This window comes from Bubalus bubalis, chromosome 18 (genome assembly GCF_019923935.1).
Source record: "Bubalus bubalis isolate 160015118507 breed Murrah chromosome 18, NDDB_SH_1, whole genome shotgun sequence".
NCBI classification, from domain to species: Eukaryota; Metazoa; Chordata; class Mammalia; order Artiodactyla; family Bovidae; genus Bubalus; species Bubalus bubalis.
This window is the reverse complement of record NC_059174.1, coordinates 5,771,220-5,796,445: the sequence shown is the minus strand read 5'-3', so window position 1 is coordinate 5,796,445 and position 25,226 is coordinate 5,771,220. Positions and strand designations below refer to the sequence as shown.

The 25,226-nt window shown below is 47.3% G+C and overlaps 1 protein-coding gene and 1 long non-coding RNA gene across 3 annotated transcripts in view; one reads left to right on the top strand and one right to left on the bottom strand.

Annotated features, from left to right (window-relative positions):
• Positions 1-25,226, bottom strand: part of WWOX (WW domain containing oxidoreductase) — a 917,133-nt gene that overhangs the window by 74,424 nt on the left and 817,483 nt on the right. The window lies entirely within an intron of this gene.
• On the top strand, positions 11,978-17,602 carry LOC123330219. 2 transcript variants are annotated; one of them, XR_006545950.2, is made up of 3 exons: positions 11,978-12,077; positions 12,611-12,851; positions 17,463-17,602. It is a non-coding gene; the product is annotated as an uncharacterized LOC123330219 (long non-coding RNA). The 2 variants fall into 2 exon arrangements; XR_006545951.2 differs by lacking the exon at positions 11,978-12,077 and adding an exon at positions 12,288-12,474.

The window sequence follows — 25,226 nt, the reverse complement described above, 5'->3', positions numbered from 1 at the left end:
CTTCTCCTCTTGCCCCCAATCCCTCCCAGCATCAGAGTCTTTTCCAATGAGTCAACTCTTCGCATCAGGTGGCCAAAGTACTGGAGTTTCAGCTTTAGCATCAGTCCTTCCAAAGAACACCCAGGAATGATCTCCTTTAGAATGGACTGGTTGGATCTCCTTGCAGTCCAAGGGACTCTCAAGAGTCTTCTCCAACACCACAGTTCAAAGGCATCAATTCTTCAGCACTCAGCCTTCTTCACAGTCCAACTTTCACATCCATACACGACCACTGGAAAAACCATAGCCTTGACTAGACGGACCTTTGTTGGAAAAGTAATGTCTCTGCTTTTACCATAGTGAAGGTTAAAAGATATTTACTGAAGCGTGGTTTATAATAGCTAAAGGTTAGAAATAACTTATCTTTTAACAGAGGATTAGATAAATATATGGGCTTCCCTGGTGGCTCAGATGGTTCAGAGTCTGTCTACAATGTGGGAGACCCAGGTTTGATCCCTGGTTGGGGAAGATCCCCTGGAAGAGGGAATGGTAACCCACTCCAGTATTCTTGCCTGGAGAATCCCATGGACAGAGGAGCCTGAAAGGCTACAGTCCATCAGGTTGCAAACAAGTCGACCACAACTAAGTGACTAATACTTACTTTCAGAAAAACATATGATTGTACAGAATACTACTGGTCTTTGAAAAGAATTAGGTAGACATACAGAAATTGAAATAAATAATTTATAAAATTAAAGGGATATGAAAGGTATAGAACAATGTATATAAATTGGGACCATACATGTAAGTTAAAGGTATACACATATATTAACACATAAATATAAATGCCTCCAGTTATGTCTGGCAAAGGTAACAATACACTGTCAACATATCTGGAGGAGGAGCAGGTGATTTTGAGACTAAAAGTTGCTGGGTAGGGAAGAATTAATAAATTCTTTTTCTTTTCTTTTTTCTGCTGCTGCTACTGCTAAGTCACTTCAGTCGTGTCCGACTCTGCGTGACCCCATAGATGGCAGCCCACCAGGCTCCCCCGTCCCTGGGATTCTCCAGGCAAGAACACTGGAGTGGGTTGCCATTTCCTTCTCCAGTGCATGAAAGTGAAAGTGAAGTCGCTCAAGTCGTGTCCGACCCTCAGCGACCCCATGGACTGCAGCCTACCAGGCTCCTCCATCCATGGGATTTTCCAGGCAGGAGTACTGGAGTGGGGTGCCATAACTCTGTATATGTATCACTTTTACTTAGCTTTCATAAGAGGGAAAAATAAACCTAGGAAACAACAGAAATCCTCAATTCAATTTAAAATCATTTTAATTTTCAAATGGGAGTAGCTCGTGTCTACACCCACAAACAAACCCTGTTTTGAACTTTTCTTGGTGGCATTCAATCCACTTGCCTACAGAGTAATGTCCACAGGGAATGCAGTTGCTTCGCACTTTGCAAGCTGCCTCTGATGAAGACCAATTAGAATATCCTGAGTCAAATGGAAAGGAACATAGCTGGAACTGGTCAGGACTGGTTTGGACCCTGATTCCCTGAAGTTCAGTGTGAATGCAGCTGAGATGCTTCACTTCTCTAAGCCCTGGTTTCCTTCATGAAATGTTGATAAGAATATGGCCCCCGTGGGGAATTAGTGACCTAAACGTTTGTACATTTGTGTGTGTGTATTTATATAAAGTCTACCACACTCAGTAGGCGTTTAAAGTAAGTTGGATTCATTCTTTTCCCCTTCATTTAAGAGAATTTAAAAACCCTCTAGGCTATTTCCAGTTACTCCTTCTGCTGAGAGTGGCCAAATGTGGCCTCAGATCAGTCCATGCCTATTTTTTTTTTTTTTTAATAGAAATACGGGATTCCCTTGTAGCTCAGTCGGTAAAGAATCTGCCTGCAGTGTGGGAGACCCAGGTTTGATCCCTGGGTTGGGAAGATCCCCTGAAGAAGGAAATGGCAACCCACTCCAGCATCCTTGCCTGGAAAAATCTCATGGACACAGGAGTCTGGTGGGCTGCAGTCCATGCGGTTGCAAAGAGTTGGGCACAACAGAGTGACCACTTACTTACTTACTTATAGTTGATTTACAATATCATTTTAGTTTCAGGTGTATGGTGTGATAATTCAGTATTTTTGTACCCTGTGCCCGAGACTTGTGGGATTTTAGTTCCCTGATCAGAGATGGAACCCAGGCCAGCGGGCAGTGAGAGCAGAGCCCTACCCATTGGACCACCAGGAAATCCCCACACTCTGTGCCTCTGAATTAACATATTTCCTTCCTTTGGGAGGGCTTCCTGGAAGGGAGGGGCTTTGACGGTAAAGCGTCTGTCTACAATGCGGGAGACCCGGGTTCAATCCCTGGGTTGGGAAGATCCCCTGGAGAAGGAAATAGCAATCCAGTCCAGTACTATTGCCTGGAAAATCCCATGGGCAGAGGAGCCTGGTAGGCTACAGTCCATGGGGTCACAAAGAGTCGGACACGACTGAGCGACTTCCCTTCACTCCCTTCCTCACGGCAGCCGTTTCTGTGCCTATGACAGGTGTGGTCTGGTTAGAATACGCTCTTCCTACATGCTTGCTGAGACCCCAGCTCACACACCTCCTAACACTTTTCTTCCTGAAAATTTATCCAAACCAGTCAAGTTTTATATTAATTCCTTCCTGGCAACTGCCAAAAACCTACCCTTATAATTCTGCCCTTTTTCAGTGTCAAGGCTTCAGAAAGAAACCTTCATAGTGGACTGACCTTTCACTTCCTTACTTTCTGTGTTTTGCCTGAATTCTATATGCCTAGTTAAGTAATATGTTTGACCAGCTACTGTTAGGAAAATTTCATGAACTGGTAGAACCCTTGCTGGCTTTTAAAATTACTGATACAATATACAACTCCCCAGCGTGAGCTGTGGGCAAGGACAGTAGAAATATATAGAAGTGCTTAGCTTTTATAAGCCCACATTCCACATCATCAAAAAGACTGTGCCTTGTATGCCATTAAAATAATAATAAAAAAAATAGAATGAAAGGGAAAGAAAAGCATATTGAAGGAGCCGAAGTTTAAATGAGAACCACCTGTTCTTGGGCCTGGGCGTCAAAACCACACCCCTGCTTCTAAGGGATTCCCCCAGCCCTCTGAGGTGGTGTCACCGCTCATTCTCAGCTGTACCCCGCCCCCATTCCAGAAGCAGATGTCAGGGTCCTTATTAATTTTGAGGGGGATGTCAGATGTGAAAAGGTGGAAAGTTGTTAAATGGTTAAATGGTCCGGAAGGCACTGTGATCAGAAGGGCAAGGTCAGAAGATGAAGGGCAGGAGAAACCATGAAATGCGTTTCATTAGATCCATAAAATGTATGACTTCACTCGCTTAATTACATAAAGTTGTTAGAAAAAATAAACTCAGGCACAGAGCGTGCAAAATTAGCAAGGGCTTTATGTAAGTCTATGGAACTAGAAACAACCCCTAGAAAGGTCACTCACATGTAGCTGGTGTCTTTGTACAAGCTTCATATAAAGCCAGAAAGGAAAGATCTCCTGGAGCCTGCCAGAACTGGTGGGATCCAAGCTATACAGCAGACCCACGCGATACCAAGAGGGCTGAGATTGGGGATTGGTGGCCCATTTGGTAACTTGAACGCTAATACAGTTCTCTATCCATCTGTTTTACATGGCAGTTGGAAGCGAATTTATGTGATAAAGAATTAATGCTGTTTCTCTTGGCCATCTAAATAATTGGGATGCTCTTTTCTTGGAAAGCCATTGACAACAGGATAACAAGCATTCAAAACTGAATCAAGAATTAAAGAGGCTCAAGGGTGATTAACTTTTTAAAAGCATGCCAGGACTTCCCAGGTGGCTCAGACAGTAAACAATCCGCCTGCAATGCAGGAGACTGGGGTTCAATCCCTGGGTTGGGAAGATCCCCTGGAGAAGAGAATGGCAACCCACTCCAGGATTCTTGCCTGGAGAATCCCATGGACAGAGGAGCCTGGTGGGCTACAATCTGTGGGGTCTCAAAGAGTTGGACATGGCTGAGTGACTACCACATGCACACAAGGGTGCCTAACGTTTTTTTAAAAAAGCATGGCCAGAGATTGTTTCCAAAGTTTTTCTTAATTTGTTTTGTTTTGAACACAATACAAGTAATAATCTTGCGTGGTGCTCAAGGACTTTTTTTGTTTTAAAGAGAAAAGGGGTGTTTCCGGGACAAAGAGAGAGACAGAGGAACTCCAGAGAGAATGGGGAAGGTACTTGGCTACTGAAACCAACAAGCAAACTCAGAACATTCCTTGAAAAGAAGTGGTCCCATATTTGGATCCTGTGAAATATGGCAAGTAACTGTCCTGAATAAACACTGCACAATTATTTTTACTAACAAAATACCACTGACCACCCCCCTGGGGCTTTATTTAGGTGATCTCTCAGGAGCAGTTCTGCAAGGAGGGAATTGTTCTCGAGCAGGATCCCCCAGTCTCCACAGTGGGACCTGACATCACCCTGCCTGACCCCAGTGTCCATGAGTATTCTTTCCACTTTACCGTGCTGGCTTGATTATGAAAAAACATAATACATAAAGCCATCTGATGTTCCATAGGCCATGATCTAAAATACAATTGCTTCCTGAAGAGCAGGATGCAGGTGCCTGGATGTGTGTTTCTGCAAATGGTGGGGAGAGGCAAAGGGAGGCCCTGGAGCCTGATCACTGCGCCTTGTTTTCTGAAAAGTTAAGACTCCCTGAATTAATTCACTGATGCCGAGACCATGAAAGGAACAAAACCTCAATATATCCTTCCAGTGTGACTTTAAAGATGACAAGGTTATCATTTCATACACCATCGTGCAAGAATTGATTTATGGGTCTCTGGGTGTCCCCCTTCCACTCTCCTCTAGACATACCTGGGATTATGGCATTCAGGCATATTCCCTAAAATCCCATAAAACCAAGTGTTTGCTAGCTCTAATTCTCATGGAATTTTCATGGAATAACGCAACCTTTCAATGTTTCTGAAATGGGAGGCTTCTAGATGTCTGGGTCTCAAAACTGCTATGCCTGAAGGTTCTTTTTCTCCCCATTTACAAGCTAGTATTTTTTCCAGAAGTATTTCATGCAAAGGCCTGTGACTCTGAGGAGCACAGCCTCTTCCTCTGGCTGCTGCTGCTGAGTCTTCTTCCCCAACATGGACTGTGGGAAGGGAGGGGCCAGCCACAGTCCTGCTAAACCATATTCCTTGTTATTTGCAAAGTGGCAAACATCCCCCACTGGGAAGGAAGACCTGGTGGGAGGGGCAGTATGGAGTCCAGCCAACTCGCACTCGCCACACATTTTTCAGGAGTGCAATCAAATAGCAAGAGAAGCCTGCTGGCCGTTGTGTCTTCTCTTTATAACATCTCATCCAAAATAGGATTATGTAAATGTCCTTTTTTACGAGCTCCTACACATCTCAGTGGTTCCCTTTATGGCCAAGAATGCAGTAACAGGGGTCTCTTAGGTTGGCACGCAGCCATTTCCCCCCTTTCTGTTTCAAGGGCAACTGGTCTTCCTTGCCCAACTCGCCAGCAGTAGCTCCTCTCTGTGCATAAAACACGGACGTGCATTAGGTCTGCCAGGGGAGCATATGGACTCGATCTGAGTCCACTGAGATCAGGACAGCATTTGCATTGTAGTGGGAGACCTGGGCCACTTCACCAGGGTCTCCTTGGTCGCTTCAAGTTACTGTACTCTTTGCTTCCTGGATGACAGGCAGTGAAGTCTCAGCTCTGTGCATGCAGGGGCAGCGTCCTCTGCTTGCTGTGAGCGTGGCTGGAACACCAGGACATGACTCCTTCTCTAGTCCTGATTGATCCCTTGGGTCTCAAGACTCAGCCCAATGACATTTTCACTAGGGAGCCTTCACTGACCCCGCCTTTCATGAGGAACAAATCACACCCTCTTGGAGACCTGTGCTTTGCTGCACTCTGGAGTCTTCTGTCCTTATAAGAGGAATGTGTTTATTTATTAGTAGTACTAACTAGAGTGCCATATTTACTGTTTGTTATTCTTGTTGCTGTTCAGTCGCTCAGTCGCGTATGACTCTTTGCCATGTACTACAGCACCCCAGGCTTCTCTGTCCTTCACTACCTCCCAGAGTTTGCTCAAACTCGTGTCCATTGAGTCGACGACACCATCCAACCATCTCATTGTCTGTCGCCCCCTTCTCCTCCTGTCCTCAAGCTTTCTCAGCAAGCTGGCTCTTCTCATCAGGTGGCCAAAGTATTGCAGCTTCAGCTTCAGCATCAGTCCTTTCAGTGAATATTCAGGGTTGATTTCCTTTAGGATCGATTGGTGTGATCTCCTCACTGTCCGAGGGACTCTCAAGTGTCTTCTCCAGCACCACAGTTTGAAATTTACTATTTAACCATTTAACTATTTAATTTTAACTTAACTGTCTAATTTTACTATTTAACCATTGAAAATACCATCTTTCAAGGGCCAATCGTCAGGCCTCGTGCTAAGCACCATGTGTGAATGGTCTCATTTAGCCCCTCTGCCGTGTGTCCTATCAGAGGAAAAGTCAAGGGTGCAGGTCAGGATCAGACACTCTGGGTTTGAAATCCTAAGTCTACCAACTGGTGACCATGAACTTGGGCAAATTCCCTTTCAAGGCCTTTCCTGTAAAATGGGAATGCAACCAAACAGGGCAACTGTATGGGGTTATCCTGATTCATTCATCAATTCATTCACCCAAGGGGTGAGTGTGGAGTAAGCACTCCGTGTCAGCTATTTCTGTTATCTCTTTAACGAAGAGGGGGATCCTGAGACTTCAGAGATGAAGTGACCCACCAGAGACAACCCTGCTGGTTGAGCAGTACAGCTCAGACATCCCCCAGGTATCCTGACCCCCCAGTTCTTCACCACTTTGAATCCCAGCATCTTTCTCTTCCCTCTGGTCCATGAGCACTTTGCGAGCCCAGCTGTGACGGTCTGTCTTTGAGCCCCAATGCCTAGCATGGGGCCTGCCACGTTGAAAGAGCGAGATGTCCATTTAATCCATTGATCATTTGATGAATTAACTTAAGAATGGTTTCGATTTTAGTAAATAGTAAGCACGGTGCTAGGCACATAAAACAAGCCATAAAAAAATACCGGGAAGTACCTGGTGTGAAATCAATTGCATTTAGTAATTTATTTTCAATGAAAGCCTTGAAATGTCCTTAAAAACCTCCCAAATGAAAGTCATTCCAGCATAAACACAGCAGCCTTTAAAAAATAAACTGCCGCTGTCTGCAGTCTAAACCTAACGTATGGAGCTTTCAAAACACAATCATGGGCTGTATTATTATTTAAAAAATTTTTTTTGACTCACTTCAAATGATTTTTCCTCCACTTTTGACATACTGAGAGCATTCCCGATAGACAGATTGCACAACACCTGAATTTTGAGCCACTGAAGGGTGTGTGCTACGTAAGTATCCACAGCAGGGCAGGGACCCCTCAGGACACAATCCTGAACAGAGGTGAGCACCCGGAAACAAAACCGTAATATTTTTTTTTGAGTGGATGGGACAGAACCAGTCACTGTCATTCACTTCATAAAAGCTGAAATTAAAAAGCTATCATCTGTGAATTTTTTAATAAAAATGAGGAAATTAGGAGATAAATTTAAACTCTTTGTTTCAGAAATAGTGCAATGTAATTCCATTAGAGACTTTGCAAGCATGGGACCACCTGGCTTCTCCCTGCTTTCTCTTAGAGGCATCTGAACACTTTGGAGGTCTACGTGGTAGAACAGTCCCTGTTGGAGATACCCTGAAACTTCTTATAACCAGCATTGTTCAGAAGCATTGCTATTAAGACCCCAAACTGCAAACTCTCAGCATCAAAGGAAATACAGAGTTCTTTGTGGGGACAATGAACTTGGACCGTTGTTCTCCAGTGAATGGAAAACAACATTGCTAACCCAGAGAAGTGACATTCGGCCCCGTTTGGTGACGCCTCAGTTCCCTCTGCACTGGGATTACAATGCTGCCTTTCTGTGGAGTTTTCAGAACACGCCACCAGAATCGGCCCTGAGTGCCTGAGCAACTGAATGACCACCTTCATGCGTTGTGGCTTTCCCAGTCCCATTTTGCATTCAAATATGTAAGGAGACCAAGCCTGCTCCAGAGGCTCTGTTATCCCCAATTTCAAATCAAATCCCACCAGCTCACAGATGTACTTTACAAGTTTTTGGCAAATTCACTCCAACACTTTAGAAATAAGTAGGATGCTGTTAAAAGATTAGAATTCTGCAGTCAAGTGAAATCAGCCTTTGGAAATAAACGCCCAGACCCTTCGGTCCCACCGCTATTTGCTACTGAAATCCACAAGTTATGAAGCTCAGGATTCAAAGTGAACCTCCATCCAAGTCTTGGCACCAGTGCCTCATAGCTGTGTGACCCCGGCTGAGCTATTTAACCTCTCTGAACCTTGGTTTTTCCTACTAGTAATGGGAGAATGATAATGACTTTACAGGGTGGCTGGGAGTATTAAAAGGCATTTTTAAAAAAGCACTTAAAATCTTTTCGGATCCTAGGGGATTTTAAACTAATAAAATTAGGTGCTTATCCAAATCTGCAAGGATTGGGGAGTGACAGGAAAGATGTGTGTGTGTGTGTGTTGGGGTGGGGGGCGGTGAGGAAAAGGTGGAGTTAGCACCAAGAACTTTCAGATCCTGTTCAAATGCTTTTGGTGGGTGGTGGTGTCTTCGCCAGGTCAGAAGTGATGTCTCCTGGCTAAACATTCTTCCTTCCTAACCCCTAGCCCCTAGCCTGGCCCGGGGTCCTACTGGATCAGGGGGGTGACAGACACATCTTAGCATCTCCCTGCCTCATTCCTCACATGCAGACTCATCAAATGATGAGTCACCCTGGGGACTTCCCTGGTGGTCCAGAGGTTAAAAATCTGCCTTCCAATACAGGGGACACAGGTTCAATCCCTGGTCAGGAAACTAAGATCCCACATGTGGGGCGACTAACCTACACCACCACAGCTACTGGGCCTGAAAGTGACAGTGGGAGCCGCCCAGATCGTCCCGACCCAGGGATCGAACCCTGGTCTCCCACCTTGCAGGCAGATTCTTTACCATCTGAGCCACCAGGGAAGCCATACTGAACCGGAGCTATAGCCCCTGGGGTTTCCAAGAGTCTGATAGGACTAAGTGACTGAGCGCGTGTGCACGCACACACAAACACACACACACTAGATACCTGGCTGTTACGATGCCAAGCTTTAGCTAACACAGTCTCTTCAAAGGCTTTATTTGTACATCCCAAATCATTCTTGTAAGCCATTTATTTTCCCACACTGTTGGATGCTGGGAGCATTTAGGAAGTGTTCTCAGGGTGTTTGAAATCAACAAGGCAATTAGGGTGGTTTATAAGGAATCAAAAATACAATCAAAAGTGCTTGGAAACGTCAATAAAATTCTTGGCTTGGCAGACCACTTCTGTATTGTACACTTATAAGGAAACTTTAACATGATCTTAAAATATGCATCATTCTGAATTTAGGATGTATTTTCAAACTGGAAGATGAATAAACTGACAGGGAGTCTGCAGGATCCTTATATAATTTGGGGAGAGATCTTTCCTTGGGGAAAACAGAAATGAAAAAATAGGTTTCAGAGTCAGACTGACATGGATTCTAATCCTGGCTATGTGAGGAAAACTGGGTGAGTTGGGGAAAAACCATTAACGCGCTCAGAGCTTGGTTTCTGCAGCTTTAAAATGAGGACAGTAATGCCACTTTAACTTGAAATATATAAGCGTCCAGCAAAGTGTCTTTGCAAACCTTCATTTTCATTCCTCATTCCCTTTAGGGAACAGAGTATGGACTCATTGGTTTATATTTTTATAACACCTGCAAAATTGCACACTTTCTAACCAATTTAGTTCTCTCTTGACCAAAATGCTTTAAGACACAAATGTTCCACATCTGTTTTGCTCTACTAAATAAAATAAGCCCAACCCATCAACTTTCTTTCTTGCCACCAACAGTTTCCCTTAACTTATTCATCATTCCACAAGAAATTTTGCTTCCAGATAAAGGCATTTCTTTCCGGGGTCAGGGGAAGGCTGTGGAACATGTTTTGGGTATAAGAGAAAAAATACTAAATTGGAGTAAGAATGAACTCTGTCCTTTATGTGGCTGTCAGACAGTCATCTTTGTGTAGTACCACATTCTTGGCAATCACCTTTCTTATCCTTAACATCATGATAAGGAAACTTGGTTGTGTTTTCAAAAGTGTAATCGTGACTTAACATTTTACTATGGCTTCCAATAAACCAGTGTTTTTTCTTCCCCCACAGAAGTGCATGAATAAAACAAACCCCATCACCATTGGAGATGCATTTTCATGCCAGCGCGGACGCTTTTAAGACCATTTGCCGAGCGCTCTGCACCGTTTGACCAGTTCTGGGGCAGGGGGCACGCTCTAATTACTGATTGTGAAGTTCGGTATCTATAGCAACAGGCTGAACTGACAACAGGAAGCTTCACCCTCTGGGGCACCCTCTGAAGTTTATAAAATCAACTTGAGGCCAAGGCTATAGTTAATCAGGAGGGCTTTCAGAATGCGAGCGCTCCGAGTCCACACTTAAGAGGCAGAGAAATTATTTAATAAGACAATCACGGGGCTTGAGAATGCAGAGTTTATTTAGCTTGGCTGTGCAGTGCCTCTTGCAGTAATTTATCCTAATAGTACCAATTCGCCAGTGATTTGATACAGCGGGAGACCGGGGGGTATCGGTTTAATCAAACCTCGGCCAGGGCTGCCTGCTTCTTAACTATTGTCGCCGTATATCAATCAGTTTCACTTGATTCACTAATCGGGGGGCACGAGCATATGAATTTTCCCAGGATTCAGGGAATCGGGTTGACATAATTCTTTATAACGTGCCTACTTTTAAACAGCATTATTTCACCCCACTCACATTATTTCATGTTCTTAGAACTGGCGGGTGAAGGGTCTAGATTCTGAGAGGCTGCTGGTGGGAGGCGTAGCAGGATAAAAGCCTGGAGCATCAGAAATGATCAGGGACAAGTGATGAGACCCTTCCAGGTCTCAGTTTCCTTACTCATCCCACCAGGACAAGAATTTACGATGCCAGGGAGACATTAAGAGGGTGAATAAATGGCCACGTGGACGAGCCTGGGACAGTGCCTGAGAAGCAGAAAACAGATTCTCGGTGAACGTCAGTTTCACTTCCTGGCTGCCGTCAGTCCGTCCCCAGGGAGTGGAAGGTGGAAGATGTGGCCACATCATTTTTACAGGGTGAGATGTTAAGCTTTTATAGCATTTTACAGGCCTGGTCACACGAGCTCCGATAATCCTAGGAAATCGTCTAAACTCGATCCTAACCCATGGTTCTCTGCCTCCACCAGGGCCAAGAATTCTCAGCATGCTTTCTACCCCTGGCGCCAGCCTGGCTGTCGGGAAGGGTTGAGATGGGGAGGGTCTCCCTCACATCCGCCATGCGCTGTGCCCTCTCCACCCCCTTCTTTCTTACACAGCGGGGAGTCCGACTCAAAGCACTGTCCGGGTATGGACAAGAAAGGACAAGATCAGACCTCTCCCCTTGACGGGCAGAGACTACAGAAAGGGGAGCAAACGCATCTTCATATACTGTTCATATATCCAAAAGGAAGGAAGCGAAAGGGCCACGTGAGTCCTGGGGCTGGAGGCAATGGCCACGTGCACAGCGAAGTCACGGGCAGCATACAGTCCCCACCCCTGATGGGGAAGAGCGGAGAGGAACTGATGCGAGCTTCATGGGGGGCCCCCTGCTGCTGCTTCTGGGAAATGGGTATATGGAGACTTACATCAGTGGGTTGTCATGGCAACGCAAGGAGCTAATAATCCATGGCCCTCCCGGCACTAAGCTGAAGCAATGTCAGCTGGCTTCCCGAGTGAATATGGCCGGTCTTTCTGGCCCCTTTTCTGCAGGGAGAACGGAATCTGAGCCTCTTCACCGTTCGGCTGGGTTCACATTTTAACTTAGTTCTTAGCTTACTTAGTTCAACCCCGTTCTTAAGTTTTCCCTGAAGACAGGCCTGACTACTCACCGAGAGAAGAAAGTGAGAAAAGAGGCAGAGAGAAGGTCAGAAGAAAGGGAGGGGGAAAGAAGAGAGAAAAATAAAAGAGGAAAGAGGGAAGGAAAGAAGGGGGGAAACAAAAAGGAAGAGAAAGAAGGGAGAATAAAGAAAGAGGAAAAATTAAAAAATTAAATTTAAAAATAAAAGAGGAAGGAAGTAGGGAGGAAAGGAAGGGAGGGAAGAAGGAAGGGGAAAGAAAAAAAAAGAAAAAGGAGAAGGGAAAGAAAGAAGAAAACAAAGGAAAAGAAAAGGAAGGAAGGAAGAAAAAAGGAAGGAGGTGGGAGAGAAACAGCCTTCTCTGTCACAGCAAGTCCACCCCGCGTTCTCAAGGCTGGAGGACGCGGCGGGCGTGGAGAAGCTTTATGGATTCCATAGCGGGGTAAGGAGGTTAATGCCCCCTTAACCAGGGAATCGCTTCTTCCTCCCTTCCACCTTCTCTCTTTTCTTTTTTGGCTCGGCCTAAATTTCTAACACTACCTGCTGAAATGTAGTATACGGCTTTTAATTGTGCCCAGAGGCAGTACAGCTTCATAGAGGGTTTTAAGCAAGTGGCGGAGGATTTGCGGAACAGCTGTGCGGCAGGCGCACGTGCTTCGAGGTGGAACAGCCCCGTCAGCACCGGGGCTGTCCGGGCACACACCCTCACACCCTCCGCGCGCACAGCTGGGACCCATCAGGGCTGCAAGGAATTAATACTCTTAACCTGGTATTTTATTGGACCTAGAGGAGCCTGATGCTATATTAAATCCGCGGCACGTAAGTAGGATTTTGCTCAATCTTGGAGTTCCTGGAGGTGAGGGCTTGGTGGGCAGGGTGGGATATTAAAAACACGCCCACACACAAACGCAGGCGCACGCGCGCGCGCACACACACACACACACACACACACACACGACCTCTTTTCCAATGCCGAGAACGAATTGTTTTAATATCCCAATGTTTGGATTATTTATTATTAGAGATGAGTGGCCGCTTTTAAAGAGGAATGGACTCCTCTGCACTAACCTAGTTTTCCCAATTGAATCTCGCTCAGACTCCTAGCAACTGTGGAAAGCCGCCAACGCGGATTGTTTTCTTCGAATCTCTTTCGCCAACACACAAGCAAGTTCCCTTGGTGGAAGCCCCCGGAAGACGTCTTCCACCTTTTGGACCCTGGATTCAGTCCTCAAAATCCTACTTGCGCTCAAGCACTCACAAAGCACTGTCTGGTGTTACTCCACTGGACGCCGGCAATTTCAACAAGGAAATTCAACAAGGGGAGCATCTAGGTACCTGTTTTACAGTCGTGCAAACTGAGGTTCAGGGAAGTTATGTGCCCACGTCAAGGGCAAACCAGTCCCAGAGCTTGGAATTCAGTTAACTTAATTAACTCAGTAAATTCCTAAGTAAACATGTTCTCTCTAGGTCATGTTACATATTCTGTTGTAAACGCAATGAGAAAACTTTACGCCAGGGTGGCCTGTCGTGTCTGTGTACCTGCATGGACAGGTAACATGGGGAAGTTTCCGTAGATGTTAAACTCCTCTGATCAGCAGCGGACTTCTGGACCTGTGACAGGCAGAAACGTGACCCTCAAAAAGGCCTCCATCTCAAACCTTTGGAACTTGTGAATGCGATCTTATTTGGGGAAAGAATGTACGCGGGCCTGGCTTAGCGAAGGCTCTTGAAATGAGATGTTCCTGGATTTTCTGGGCGGGCTCTAAACCCAATGACCAGTGTCCTTATGAGAGAAAGGCAGAGGGAGCCTTGAGACACGCAAGAGAGGAGGCGGTGTGACCACAGAGGCTGGAGCGCGAGTGTGCGGCCACAAGTCAGGTTCTGCCCATGGTCAGCAGAAGCCCGACAGGGCACAAAACGGACTCTCCCCGGTGCCTCGGGAGGTGGCGTGGCCCTGCCCACACCCCGATTTCAGACCTCTGGCCTCCAGAACAGTAAGCACATAAATATCTGTGTTTCAGACCACCACGCTGGTGGCGACTTCTTACAGCCGTCCTGGCAAACGAACACCAGATTATCTGTTCTGGGCATGTTAGATTTTGCTGCCAGTGGGGGCTCTTGGCATGAGGTTTACCTTCTACCTTGGGCATGGCTGAAATGCAGGGAGCACGCTGGCAGCCACCCATGGGGGGCCCAGTCCTGCCCCACCTGTGAGGACAAGGCAGCTTCTGATCAGGACACCCTGGTCTTCATGGCAACCGAGCAGGTGTCAGAGCAGGGCTCCTGGGGAGGCAGAAGGCCCACTGCTCTGCTTTCACCCTGCTGGTCCACTTTCTAACCCATGTGAGTTGTAGACAAGTGACTGAACCCACACCTCAGTTATCTTGTAGGTGAAACGAGATTCTCCACATGGAAAAAACACCCTTTGAAAAACTGCAAAACATCATATGAATGTTGTTTATTTGCTTATATGTATGTGTGTGTGTGTATATATACATGTATTGTGAGGCAGTCCATGGGGTTGAAAGAGCTGGACACGACTGGGCAACTGAACAACTAAAACAACATACATATATTGTTCAGTTGTTCTATATATATATATAGAGAGAGAGAGAGAGAAAGGGGGGCGGGCCTTCCCAGGTGGTGCTAGTGGTAAAGAACCCGCCTGCCAATCTGTGCAGGGGACATAAGACACTCAGGTTCGATCCCTGGGTTGGGAAGATCCCCTGGAGGAGAGCATGGCAACCCACTCCAGTATTCTGGCCTGGAGAATCCCATGGACAGAGGAAATGGTGGGCTACAGTCCACGAGGTCACAGAGAGTCAGACACGACTGAAGCGACTTAGCGCACGCGCACACACACACATAAAGAGAAACTATTATGATTGTGTATAAAGCATCTCTGAGGCCTCAGACTCACAGAGTGCAGATGGCTCTCCAGCTCTGGGAAGGGACACAGCCTCCGGCAGGCACTATTGCAGAGTTCTCCAAAATGACAACACAGTTCTCCAGAGTCTGCTTCTCTCATCCGTTCATATATTAAAACCTCCTTAGAAACCATCCAGCCCAAGTGCTAGATTAAGGGAGCCCCTACATTTAATTTCGGCTGTGTTTCTTTGGATTTTTCAAATTCGCCTCTTTGAAGTACTGAACAAAAAGACTCCAAACCAACAACAACGTGCCGTTTGTTTGTTTATCATGTTAGTAATGAGGTTTTCTTCTTTTTTTTTAATGAGCACTCAATACTGCTTAGAAGAAAGCAGGCTCTCAAAGGCTGCTTTTGATCATTTAAATGGCTGCAAACCTTTTGGAGAGCAATTTGGCAATGTGTCTCAGGGACCTTTAAAAACTGTGCTCGACCTTTGACCCGGTAATTCCATTTCTGGGAAACCACCCTAAAGACATAATGGGAACTATGGAAACTGCTTGATGCACAAAGATGTTTATCAGAACGCTCTTTCTGACAGCAAAGGTATTTAAAACCATCTCAGTGCCCAGCGACACAGGAGGGGAGGAATAAACGCTGACGCCTCCCCTCCGTGGACTGTCAGCTCCTAAGAGTCTGCAGTTGAGAAGAATGGATAATAATGTGCCGAGATGCATGATGTTAGGAGAAGAAGCAGTGTGTCACGGGTGTGTGGAAGTGATCTCAGTGTGACACAAACGCAGCATAACCAGGAAGGAAAAAAAAGAGGGGAAGAAACACAGATACTAATGGTTGCTACCTAAAGCCAGCAGAATTATGGGTAACTTTTCTCCTTTTTAAAGATGAAAACATTTGTCTCCACTGCGCTGTATTCCTTTTAAATAGAGAAAAAGTCCTCTGTAAATAAGGCCCTCTCATTCCAACATAGCTTAATTGGGTGGAGAAAACTTGTGATGTACGTCCGGTTTCTTCCGCGACTCTGTTTAGATACTTCCTTGTGGCTTAAAAATTCTACACCAGGTCCGAGCAGTGTTCTAGCTCCATCTTACCACTCCCCTGTCCTCTCAGTGAAAAGGGGTCCCAGAACAGGGGCTGGGAGAGGCTTCTTGCAGCCCACCACCAGCCCAGAAACGCACCTGGGTAGCTCTGTTAGATGCTTTGAGAGAAGAGCTGGGCTTTTCCCGAATTACTGTCTTGTTTCGTGTTTAGGGATTCTGGAAGTTGCATAACTGATGGTCTCTCCCTGTTTGTAGGAGGCTTAGAGACAAATCAGTCTATAGCGTGCTTATAACAAGAGCACGTGGGTTTGAGGGCCCTGGCCTTTCCCTGGGGCCCTTGTTCATTTCCATACCTTTTGTTTCTTTCCTGTTTACTGACCACCTACACTAAGTAAGTCCCAATGGGCTGTTTCAAATATTCGTTAGAATGAGACAGGACACATACTCATTTTTTTCTTACATGAAAGATGGGGTACATGCACCTCTATAAATTATGTTTCCACTGGCTGTTGAAGAGAATTCCAAGAAAGGCAGGGCCCAATCAAATAGACTGAATCCACATTGTGGAAGTTGTGTGGGACATCTAAGAGCACGGGGGACAGGAAGAGGTTAAATCCACACGGCAAAGGAGGTGGGAGCCATGGGCACTGGCCCCTTCCTGCTGGGGAGGAACACCGGGTCATGAGAGCAGGCAGGACCTTGCACTTGGCCTTCCTGGGAAAGCAAATATCGCATATATTGCAGGGTTCCTGTGGGCGAGCTAATTGTCTAACTGCCCTTGAGATGTGCATCGTTCTGTGGGCAGCCCCGGCTCCTCCCTCGGTGTCACTGCCAATGGGCCGGGAAATGGGAACAACATCCACGCCCGCTGAAGGCAGGCAGCGGCCACCTGGGCCCTGCACGGCCCCCGGGCCGGCCACCTGGGGCAGCTGCCTCGCTGGGATCAGGGCACATCTCCAGGCGTCTCTTGATAAGCTGAGAAGGGGTGCTGCACCAGCTTCCCAGGACTGCTGCACAAAGTGCCCCAGCCAGCCTAGATGGGAGGGGAGTTTGGGGAAGAGTGGACACGTATGCTGTATGTATTCATATGCACATGAAGGCCGAGTCCCCCTGTTCACTTGAAACCGGCACAACATTGTTAATCGGCTATACCCCAGCACAAAATAAAAAGGGAAAACAATAATAATAATAAGTGCCAGAAACTGGGTGGCTTAAAACAACAGAAATGTATTTCGAGTCAGACATGACTGAACACAATGACAAGACATAAGACGCTTAACATGAGATCTACCCTCTTTACAAGTTTTTAAATGGAAACGCGCGTCATTGCCGACAGTAGCCACAGTGTGGCATGGGTCTCTAGAGTCTATTCATCTTGCTTACAGTCACTAGAATTCAAAGCTTATGTATTCATCCACCCTTGTGACCTAACTTGATTTCAAATTAGGGCCTTGTCCTAACTTGATGTCACCTGCAAAGACCTTATTTCCAAATTCCTGTTTACAGGGGCTGGGAGTCAGGACATCAACCCATCTTTGGTGTTGGGTGTGGGGGGAGACATAATTCAACACACAAGAGATGTGTTTGATGATCCAAGCAGCGTGAGAAGCACGGACTCGGGAGCAGTCTGGGTTCAGATCCGACTGGACACCACTCTAGCTGGTCACCTAACTTCTTGAAGCCTCAGGATGACATGGGATCACGGGTGCTGTGAGCATCCTGCCAGACACACAGGAAGCGCAGGTGGAGCATGGGGCGTGACCCAGCCTTAGCATCATCACCAGCCCCACAACTCCAATTTGAAGGTCATTCCCAAATGCTGAGATTCCAGTTCAAGGTAACAGAGAACAAGTCCTCTTTCTGTACAATGCTTGCTTTGCCTGGAAATCTTTCCTCTGCCTTCCCCCACGCCATCCCTCTCTTTGTGTGAAATGCTAGCTCCTTCCAAGCCTTCAGACCTTCCCTTAAACTGATGTCCAGACCCAAAGACTTTTCTGGTCATGCAGAAAGTGGCTTTCTGAATAGCTTAGTCCAGCTCCACCCCTCCTTCCACAAGCCACTGTGATGCTGGGAGCCATCTCTGGCTACAGATGTGGCTCGACTCGTTGACGGGGCAGTCGGGGTGGGCCAAGGGCTGCCTGATAAAATACACAATGCCCGGTTAAGTCTGGAATTTCAGATAAATTTGAATTTTAGTATCAGCCTGCCCCAAGTATTGCAAATATTGTCCTGGGATACTGTGAAGAAGTGCTTAGAAGTAAATAAACAAGAGTAGTTCTCAACCAATGACAGATGGGGAACTGATGGGTAAGGACCCCAGTTCTTTTGCCCCTCAGGATAACTCAGAGGCAGTATCTTTGACGCCGATTCCCAGAATTCCCTGGGGGGAGGACTCTGGCCCACTTATCCACTGCAGCATGCATTCATCAGTACACCTGGAGTTGTCCTGCTTTCCTTTCCAGTCTCTTCACCCCACCTCCAGGGAAAACATAACCCAGGACCTCCCACCCCAGCCTTCCTGTTAGGGACTGGACGTTTGAGACGGCCCCAAATTCACACATTGAAACCCTGACCCCAGTGTGGTGGTATTAGGGGGCGGGGCTCTGGGGAGGCACCAGGTCTTGTCTGAGCCCACATGAAGGGAGTCAGTGTTTTTCCGAAAGGGACCCCAGAGAGCATTCTTGCCCTCCTTCCTCCACGGGATGACACGAGGAGAAGCCGGCAGTCTGCAACCTGTAAAAGGGCTGTCACAGAACCCAACTACGCTGGCACCCTGACCTGGGACTCCAGCCTCTAGAACTCCCAGGAGTAAATGTCCGTTGGTCATAAGCCACCTGGTCTGCGGTGCTTTGTGACAGCATCCCGGGTAACACGCCTTCCTCTGCTGTCCTCCACGCGGACCTTGTTTATTTCCTTCAGAGCCCTTATCCCTGTTTGTCATTGCGCATGCGTGTGTTCATCTGTGTGTTCCGTCTCTGGCAGACTAGACTCTCACCTCTTTTACAGTGACCCGTGTCCATTCACTGGGGTACTCCAGCCTCTAGAACCTTCTAGATAATGAAGGAACGAGACAATGAGTAGGAGCAGCATGGCTTTGGTTGATACTGAGCTGCATGGAACAGAGGCCAGAAGTGGAGACCTGCTCAGAACTTGACCTTGGGCAGCTGCCTGAGCCCTCCTTGCCTCGACTCCTCATCTGTAAAATGAGGAGTCTGGAAGAGAGGATTTCTCCCGTGTCTTCCAGCTCTAACATTCTATGACTTAATGTTCTAGGTAATAAACTTTACAGCTATGAATAAATTAATGTAAATGAATATTTAAATGATGTGCAAACTACTGTGGGTGCTGTCCTAGTCTTCTATGGAGTGGGAGAGTGAGAAATATTTGGGAGTGGGAGAGATCAGAAATATTTGTGTTGCTGGAAATGGGGGTGTCTTCCCTGTGTTTTGTGGGGGTGGTGGATATGCAAGAGAGGGCTCATTAAAAAAACCCACAGTGGAAAAAGGGTCAAAAGAAAAGCAGGGAATCCAGGAAGCTGGAAGCCCCCAAATGGATGGATGTTCCACGTTTGGATATTTTTGGGAAAAACTCTTGGATCCAGAGATGCAGCAAGGGAAAATTGGACCAAACACGCTCTCCAGCTCTCTCAGTGTGTTCAGGCCGCTGTAACAAAATGCCGCCAATTGGATGGCTTATAAACACGGTTTGGGAGGCTTGAACTCTGAGATGGAGGTGCCAGCATGGTCCGGTGAGGGCAGACAGGGTGGCAGACTTCGCTTCGTGTCCTCACATGGTGGAAGGGGCAAGGGGGCTCTCGGCGCTAATCTTATGGCACCCCACTCCAGTACTCTTGCCTGGCAAATCCCATGGACGGAGAAGCCCGGTGGGCTGCAGTCCATGGGGTCGCTAGGAATTGGACACGACTGAGCGACTTCACTTTCACTTTTCACTTTCATGCATTGGAAAAGGAAATGGCAACCCACTCCAGTGTTCTTGCCTGGAGAATCCCAGGGACAGGGGAGCCTGGTAGGCTGCCGTCTATGGGGTCACACAGAGTCAGACACGACTGAAGCGACTTAGCAGCAGCAGCAGCAATCTTATCCAGGAGGGCTCCACCCTCATGACCTAATTACATCCCAAAGGCCCCACCTCCAAATTCCATCCCATTTGAGGATAGGGTTTCAACATTTGACTCCAGCATCAGCCCTCTAACCCCTCAGAGCTGTCATGTTTCTCAACAAAACTCAGCATGAGAGAATAGTGACTTGACATCTGAGTGCCTCACTTAGCAACATGATCTCCGACCCGTAAGTCAGGTGGAGAACCCTTCTGAGGGGCCAGGAGGCTTGAACCAAAAATCCTGACTTCCATATGTATCAATATTTAAGAGGAAAGAAGAACTAGATGAAGGTGGAAGCAGCTAACTTCTAATGTTGGGAGCAAGCTGGGCAGAGGTAAGATTCTTTGCCTGAGCCTGTGCTGTGTCTAGTCCCGGGGTTCAGCTACACCTGGGATCAGCGGTGCTGAGACAGCTCACTGGGGGATCCACCAGGAGGACATGCGCTTGTGGGAGGCGCCTGCTGCTGCTGCGTCACGTCAGTCGCGTCCAACTCTGTGCGACCCCAGAGACGGCAGCCCACCAGGCTCCCCGTCCCTGGGATTCTCCAGGCAAGAACACTGCAGTGGGTTGCCATCTCCTTCTCCAATGCATGAAACTGAAAGTGAAGTCGCTCAGTCCTGTCTCCTAGCAGGGTCCTATGACTCATCCTGGAGAAGGAGACATGCCTGATTAGCTTGACTCAGTTACAAAGCTTGAGTTGGTGGGTGGGGCAGGAATTTGAATTCAAGATAGAGGCTGCTACGTAAATCTGTTTCCTGTCAGACCCAGTGGACACACATCTGGGTTCATGGGAGGATGTGGTTGATAAATCAAAACCAGTTACTCTCTGGACAAAGCTTTGTAATATGATGAGCCTAAACCTGGGTCACTGAGACACCTGGGTCTTTTTCTGTCCTTGCCAGAGCATGAGCCAAGCTGATTTGTCCCCAGAATTATGTACTTTCTTCTAGGACTTTCCACATGCTTCTAATGGCAGCTCTTTTCTTTTTCTTTCTGGCATTTATCCCTACTGTTGTACTTCTTCAAAGGGGTACATTCACAAGTGAAACTGTGATGATTATTGATTGATAACTTAAAAATAATATAGAGTACTAAGTACATGATTTCAGTTAGGTTTAACTTTTCATTACTAAATAATATACAAGTGTATTAAAGTGTAGAAAAGTGCCTGCTTGCTACAAAATGATTAGGCTAAAGACCCTGAAAAAGGAGTTACCACAAAGCCAGGAATTCTGTTACTACACTGATGTCCTGCTATTTCCACAAACGAAAAGAAACCATAACCGAGAAACAGTGACCAAGAGGAAGAAAACCTGCAGAAAAATATGCAGTCACTCATGTCTCCATGCCAGACTGCTTATAAATCACGAACGCGCGTTCATGTCACAAAGACGCGTGAACCAACAGGTACCCGCGCCCTCCAGCCCCGGGGGACATTTACACCATTTGTCACATTCACTCCCTGCCATGGGGTCTCAGGACATCCTATCAGGACCAAGGAGTCTATGAGGGCTAAAGGTACAGAGGGTCTCTTCTGGTCAATTCCATCTTACCCACATCAGTTGAGAATCTATTCTGTATAAGACTGAGGATGGAAGGGAACAGAACCACCACTTCTTGATGCTGCAGAAGAAGTGAGGCGAGGGGCCGGGCGCTTCTCGATAGCCTATTTCTTGTAACAATCCCCAAAGACAAATGACAGCATGCTCGTGTCCCTGCTGAGAAGAGTCAGAGGAGGTGGGCACCTGCCCCAGGACGCCCAGCCGACGAGAGGCGGAGCAGGGTTTGCATTCGGGGAACTGTCATGCTCCAGAAAGCCTTCCCTTTCCAGCCTCACTTCCCTCCCAAAGCAAAATGTCCCATTTCTTCTTTGGAATTGTTCAGAGTGGTCCTTCCCTTCCCTGCCGAGGAGAAAACGGAGTATGAGCAAAAAAGAAAAAAAAAAAAAATCACAGCAATGAAAAGGAAAGTGATGGAGAGAGACAGACTTGGGATGAAGCTTGTTGCAGGTGGGGGGGACGTGGGGAGAGATGGCTGCTGCTTTCCTACTCAGGCAGGGCTTGGGGAGCCAACCGTGAAGTCTCTTCCCCAGTCAGAACTAGGTCAGATATTCTAGCAGCGAGAACAGCCTGTTCTCTGCTCCAGCTGTTATCTGAGCTGCACAGCTGGGGGCAGAACTCCAGCTCTTGGGCTCGGAGCTCAAGGTTTCCAGAGGCTCCAGGCAGCCTGAGATGGCTTCTCCCAGCTGGAGGGAGGTGAGGGAGGAGGAGAGAAGAGGGGGAAGAGAGGGGGTGGACGGACAACGAGAAGGCTGTTCCTGCCAAGAGTGGGGCCACTCGGTTACTGGGGTCCACTGAACCTGCCTGCCTCACGGTTGCCAGTCTGAGCATTTTCTGCCAGTTGTTCATGGGTGAAAAGCTGGATCCTTTGAAAGAGAACTCAGAAAATGGCCACAGGAGATACTGTTGAAATGGGGAATGGCTGATGATATGGAAATGGCCACCATCTGATTTTCCCAAAGCCCCTAGAGATGTACTGGGCTGGAGCCATTGCTTGGGAGGGTGGCCATCTACCTTTTGGAGATTTTAAGCTCACATACCACTCACAAGCTCTGTCTCTAAACAATCCTGATGTGCATAAGGCCACATCTTGGACCCCACCAATATCCTTGCTAGGAACGCCTCCATCTCCATGCATGTATTATTGAGTCCATCTTAGAGGCATTAGAGAAAATGACTTTGAGTGCCTCCTGCTTCTCCGGATGCTACTGCTTCCTATTCCTGTGTATTTGGTGAAAAAACAAGGAGTTGTGGTATGAATTTCATAATTTAGAGATAAATAATGAACACCAAACTCGGAGCGAAATACCCTAGTGTTCATTTTATTTAATATTCTCCATTGGTGGAAATAAATTAAAAATGAACAAGGCTTGTTTATGCCTGCCTCACATTGCTCTCCACTTTTGAATAGCAACCGCATATTAATTTGCCAAGATCCCATAAATTATAATTAGCCCGGAGGATTAACAACATAAATCCTTGAATTTAAAACCAACCTGCCCAGCTCTCTCTTCCCTATGCCCTAAAGTGAAAAAGAGCCATAAAACCTATCACCGCTACTTGATCCATTAAACTCCAGAGACATTCTTATTTCAGCTTAGCTGGTGGAGGTAGTCTTTGTTCAATCTTTTTAAAGTTACAGTAACTCGAGAGGCGCTGGGAGACCAGGAGAGGGGTGTCTGTGTGGATGCCCAGCCCATGTGTGAGCTCATTCTTAGGAGAAAAGTGGAAAGGGGGTCAAAGGCGTGTACTCCGGCTTAGCCCGTCTTTATGAGGCGTCCTGGCACAGATCTGACGTTACAGTGCCCCTGACTCTACATTGCATGCCCTACGCTGTCAGGAGTCACGGAGTACTTGGAAAATCTACGTGGCCTGTTCGTGCACACGTACACACATGATGGTCTCAGCCTGCATCCGGCCGCATCCTTGCCAGGCTGGCTGCAGAGATGAGAAAGGATAACCTCGGGACTTCTCTCGCGGTCCACTGCCTAAGACTCTGCGCTCCCAATGCAGGGCATCTGGGTTCCATGCCTGGTCGGGGAACCGGATCGCACACGCTGCAACAGAAGATCCCACATGCCACAGCAAAGACTGAAGAGCCTATGTGCTGCAGCTACGACCCGGCCCAGCCAAATAAATAAATATCTGTTTGTTTTATTTTTTTAAAAAAAGAAAGGATGGTGCTGCTCTGATAACAAAGCATTTAACACAAAACCATGGTGAGTCCTATACCACGTGCTTTCCCGATGAAGAGCCTGGCAAATCCGTCTAAAGGGTGCACGGTGTACAAAGTAGATCTGTGCAAAGAGCAGTCTGGACAGTCTCTCTCCTCCTGGAGACACCCCTTCGCCCCCCAGTCCCTCGCTTTCACACCGACCTCTCCCCTTGGACTGGCCACAGTCTTACAGCTGCGGCTAGAGCTGAATTCGAGAACATGTGGTGTGGGGTGAGTGAGGCCGGCAGCCCACCAGGCTCCTCTGTCCATGGGGTTTTTCCAGGCAAGAGTACTGGAGTGGGGTGCCATTGCCTTCTCCGCTTACAGCTGTGTCTAGAGCTGAATTCGAGAACATGCGGTGTGGGGTGAGTGAGGCCCGAAGCTTTTGACTCAGGTGTGCAGGGGGCTGCCTCGTGCCGGGGCTTGGCCAGGGGGAGGGGCAGAGCTGCACAACTGGGGAGTAGCCCTCAGCGGCCGGCCCATCACTCTGCTCCCTTGGCTTTCCTGCCCTTCACCTGGGCTCCTGGGCTCGGGACATGTCTCCGAGCCTGGACCCGCCCTCCTGGTGGCCTCCCTGCCGCTTCTCGCAGGAGAGCTCTTCCATGCCTGGGTGGCTCCCCCTGCCCACCACTCCCAGCTGCCCTGCTAGACCAGGGGGTCAGGAAGAGGAAGAGAGTCTTGTTATCCCCTGACAGCTCCACCTTGAACACTGCATGATGAGCGCTAAGTACTCAAGTGATATTTGTGAAATCTAGATAATAAACAGGAACACATGGCTGCATCACAAGGCCCCCCCACCACCAAATCAAACATTTATCTTGGGCCTCCAATATGGCTGAGGCTTTACAGGTGGAAAAGCTTGACCTCTCACACTAGACATTGGAGGGAGCCATCCTGATTCTTATTATTCAGAAACAATAAAGGTAACTAATTTTTTTTAGCATTTGAATTGCCCAGGGATGTACACTGATTATCTGATGAGTTTTCACAGCCACCTTGTAAGAGAAGAGTTATGCCCCCATTTCACAGATGAGAATGTGGACACTTGGTGAGATGAAGCTGCTTGCCCCATGCAATAGCCCCAGGTGACGGATCTGAGCAGGAAGTTTCTCTGCTGAATGCTGTGTTTCCTGACCAATCTTCCATCTTTTGCTGCAACATGTACAACACTGTCTACCCACTTCTCAAAGGAGTCCCAGAATCGACAGGATCCGTGGAGCCCAGCACTCACATAGGGAAGCACGTTGCAGACAAAAGGAAGAGAGTGAAGCCATCACAAGGCCAGCTGCTCTTATTTACAGTTTTTAAAACTGTTCTCAACTAGAAACAGAACAGTTGTAAACACTCCCGTCCCAGTGATATGAGGCAGCAAGCAC